This window comes from Eschscholzia californica, unplaced genomic scaffold (genome assembly GCF_041429995.1).
Source record: "Eschscholzia californica isolate CP2 unplaced genomic scaffold, dmEscCali1.0.p SCAF_6, whole genome shotgun sequence".
Taxonomy (NCBI): domain Eukaryota; kingdom Viridiplantae; phylum Streptophyta; class Magnoliopsida; order Ranunculales; family Papaveraceae; genus Eschscholzia; species Eschscholzia californica.
In genome coordinates, this window is record NW_028238483.1 from 2,630,258 (window position 1) to 2,634,441 (window position 4,184).

The window sequence follows — 4,184 nt, forward strand, 5'->3', positions numbered from 1 at the left end:
AGCTTCTCGGGTTCTTGACATCAAGTGGGGTTCGGGTTGATGGTAATGGTTATTGGTGGTTGGTTCAGTTTCTTGGGTTCGATGGAAGGTGAAGGTTACTGATGGAGAGGTATGTGTGGTTAGTTAGTGGGTTTGGTGTAATGGGTTGTCTGGTGGTCGTTGGTGGGTTGTGGTGGTAAAGAATTTTTGGGCTTCCAATTGTTGGGCCTGGGTTTTGGCTAGGGTTGGTGTGGTGTTTTGGGGGTCGGTCGCGTAATGATATGGTTTTGTGGTTGAGCGGCCTAGAGTGGAGTTTGGAAACGGTTTGATGGTTGTCGGTGTAATGGTGGTTGATGGATGTCGAAAGGGTGGTATCGGGGTGTGGTAGAATTGGGGAATGTTTGAGTACACGAAGGTGGATGGATCGAGGTAAGGCTCGGTTAGGGCCGAATAGTGGTGTGGGTAGTCGATGGTTGTGGAGCGAGGTAACGGCGGTGGTGTAACGGGGTAGGGTTTGGGATCATATGGTCGAAAGGTGGTGCATGGGTTGCATGGGTTTCCACGTGAGGACCGTATGGGTTGGTGGAGGTGGTTGCGGTTGGTGTGGTGGTGGGGTTCGGTTGAGACGTGGGTTCTTGGACGATGGATGGTGTTGGTGTAGTCGGTGGTGGGGTGGTTGAAGACGATGCTTTTTGAGTCAGAACTTCGATTTAATTTGCTAGTTTCTTGATGGAAATACCAATTTGATCGAACCGAAGATCAAAATGTTCAAATTTTTCGGTCGTTTCCTTTTTATATGTATCGAAATTTTCCTCTAACCTTGTAACCGAAGATAACTTCTTGTTAATGTTATCCCAGTCGGAGGCGAAAGTAGGCGTCTTCTCTTTGGTAGGGGTAGCGGGAACGATAGGGTTAACCATTGGGACGGGTTAAATTTTTTTTTTTTTGTTTGGCTCTGAATACCACTTAATGTAGCACGCAGCGGAATTAAAGAAAACGACAAACATAAACGAAGAACAATAAAATAAAGGTAAAAGAACGGTAAAATAACTCTAAAACTGAAAATTTTATTAACTCAAGGGGGGTTTCTCTTCAACATACCCTAATAAAAGACAGACTTGACTTCTTTTTATAGATTACTAAACTTTCCTAGATAGACATAAACTGGACTTTCTTAAATAATAAAAATACAAACAGGATAACTTCCTAAACCTAGAAACAAGGACTCCCCTAAACCCTAATAGTGTGGCCGGTTGGGCCTATATGGCCGAGAGGCCCAAATATAATAGTCCCCGCCTAGATGCGCCTGCATCAGGGTTTGCTTTTGATGTTTTGCAAACATGTTTGTGCGCTCGTTCATGGCAAGCAAGTCCATTCCCTTACATGATTTTCGATCGGAGTTATGAAATAAAGAATACTGTTGAAAGTATGGTGGTACATGTGATTTGATCATACTTTATTTTCTCATACTTCTTATATACAAGTTGAGATCACTCAAACTTTTGTCTCTTTAGGTAGTTACTTTGTTCTGTTAGGGACAATATCGATAATTGCTAAGGTTTTGGGTGTCATACATTGTTAGATGTGTTGTGTTTCGCTCAAAAAAAATATGATCAACTTAATCTAAAATTCACAAAGAACCATTAAAGTATCTCAAACATAATGTATGTGGAACACATGCATATAAACTTATACTCATTAATCTTTATGGTGACATTCACAAATGTTGTAGCTTGCCAAATCCAATTTTGATATAATACTTTTGCAATAATGAATATTTAATGCAGATAATTAACACACATAATTTCTGTATAACTTTGTTAAACCTCTTACCTAATAACTTGACATAGATATGAATCAACTTGACCTAATGAAGAAGACCTTACCAGACATAGATTTTCTCATAAGTGTTGTGGATGAATCCTTTCTGTGATCTTAACCTTGAAACCATTCTTCATTTTTAAGTTTATAGATGGTTTTGGCTGAATATTTTGACCTTCCAATACTTGTACATGAAAATTGAATAAAATGGCTGAAGCTGCTGTCTTTATTAGCATAAAAGCTGTGTCTTTGCCTAAACAAGTTCTTGGCCCAACACTGAAAGTAAAAAACTTAGACATGCTTTCAAGGTTCATCTTTCCATCTTCATCTATCCATCTTTCAGGTTTGAATTCCAAGCAATCTTTTCCCCACAACCATTCCATTCTTCCCATTGCATACGTCGATATTATGATCATCATTCCTGGCTTCAAGATAGTTCCGTCGGGAAGTTTGTCTTCCTTTAGAGCGCATTTCCTGTTTAGAGGAAGTGAAGGGTATAACCTTAGGGTTTCATATACTGCTGCATGAAGATACACCATTTCTTTAAGATCACTCTCATCGAACACCCTTGACCTATTTTTTCCTTCTTTCCCATTCTTTTTCTGATATACATTGTTCAGTTCTTCCACAATTTTTGCCTCTATAGATGGATTATTGGCAACCAACCAAAAAAACCAACTAAGAGCAACACCTGTTGTGTCACGAGCGGCGAAAATGAAAGTTAAGGCAGTGTCTCTAAGGAACTTGTCATCTTCATCTTCATTAACACTTTCTCCGTCTTCTCTGTATCTCATGTATGCTTCAAGCAGATCATCACTTCCTTCTGTTTCTTCAGCCATGTCTTCCTTTTTAGCCTTTACATATTCAACCAAATGCTTGTCTATAGTTATCCATGCTTCCTTCATCTTCTTCTCGTTACCGATACTCAACCAACGGCACAACTTCTGGATCCTAATAGGCACTATATGCCTATAGAATACAGCATCGAGCGAGCTATCCAAGGCTTGTGTAAACTCGTTGGGAGGAAAATTAACAGAATGATAGTCTGGTGTTTTCCCAAATAAGATATTAAAAATTGTATCAAATGTGTACCTCAAGAATGCAGCTTCTAGATCAATAACTAATGAATTCTTAGCAGCATCTTGTAAGGAAGGAAGAAGGTAGCTTTGCACTACCTTTCTTGCCATTTTAGCTATCGTATCACGAACTTTCTTCGAAGCGAAAGTTAACCTTGCCATCCTCCTTTGAGAATGCCATAAATCAAAGTCAGTGTTGAAGAGCCCATTGCCTAATATGTCGAATGTCTGATTGTATTCTGATCCTTTTGGGAAGTTGGAGAAGTTGATTTTAACAATGTATTCTACATTTTGAGGATCACAAGTGAACAATATGTTCAGTCTGCTGAAAACTGGCCCTTTTTCGACTAATGTAACTCCCAAAGTTTTCGATACATCGACAGTCCAGTCGTGTATACGGTGCACGTTCCAGAGCAATGACGGGAGCATGTCGAAAATAGGCCAATGCATCATGACAGGATTCTTGTTTTTCAGATACCATCTAATGGAGAAAAAGAAAAAGAAGGCCAAGTAAAATTCAACCCATTTATTCAAGTTGTCTCCTAAGGAAGTAAAACAGAAAGAGAGAGACATTTTCTTTGTTAATGGGTTGTGAGAGAAGAAGTATAATACCTGTTTTATAGTGTAGTAATCTTGCTAAATAAAATATCTCTGATTTCTTCAACTACTTACTCCTAATGTGACAATTAGCCCCCAGTTTCTCTAACTTTGGTTCCAGTTTTGAAGTGGTTTTTTCTATGGGACGGTTGATCATCATTTAATTCACTGATACTAGTAGTACTTTTTACCTTTTCATTTCATTTTAAAGTGTAGGACGTATTAGAACATACTAGAAGATATCCCTATACAAATTCGATTGAATGGTCGAGATAGGAAGAATCAAGTACGGACATACAGATCTAAGACATTCAACGTACGAAGGTAGATAATAAATCAACTTATGGTGCGTTTGGTTGCAGGATTCTTAAGTAGGATTCCTACCAAAAATGAGATTTGGTAGGAATCAAGATTCTTTAGTCTGTTTGGCTCTCAAAAATCTTAAGACTCTTGAATCTTAAGGATTCCAAACTTAAAATCAACAAAAGAAATATTTCCTTATGAACATTTAACCATATTTAACAGATAAATCGAAAATAGGAGTCAACTCCATACATATTTTCATTTTGAGGATGTAACCCCAATATCGCTAAATAAATGGGAATCAATGTCTAAACAACCCGAAGACAAATAAAACAATTTAGGGAGATTTTATAGGGCCTCTTCATTTTTGTTAAAAGGCCTCCCCTCAGTGATAATTTAGCAAGTAAA

The 4,184-nt window shown here is 38.3% G+C and overlaps 1 pseudogene across 1 annotated transcript; it reads right to left on the reverse strand.

Annotated features, from left to right (window-relative positions):
* Positions 1–1,644: 1,644 nt before the first annotated feature.
* LOC147530806 (alkane hydroxylase MAH1 pseudogene) lies at positions 1,645–3,598 on the reverse strand (annotated as a pseudogene). The gene has a single exon (XR_015227663.1). The product of XR_015227663.1 is annotated as an alkane hydroxylase MAH1 pseudogene (transcript).
* Between the last annotated feature and the right edge of the window lie 586 nt (positions 3,599–4,184).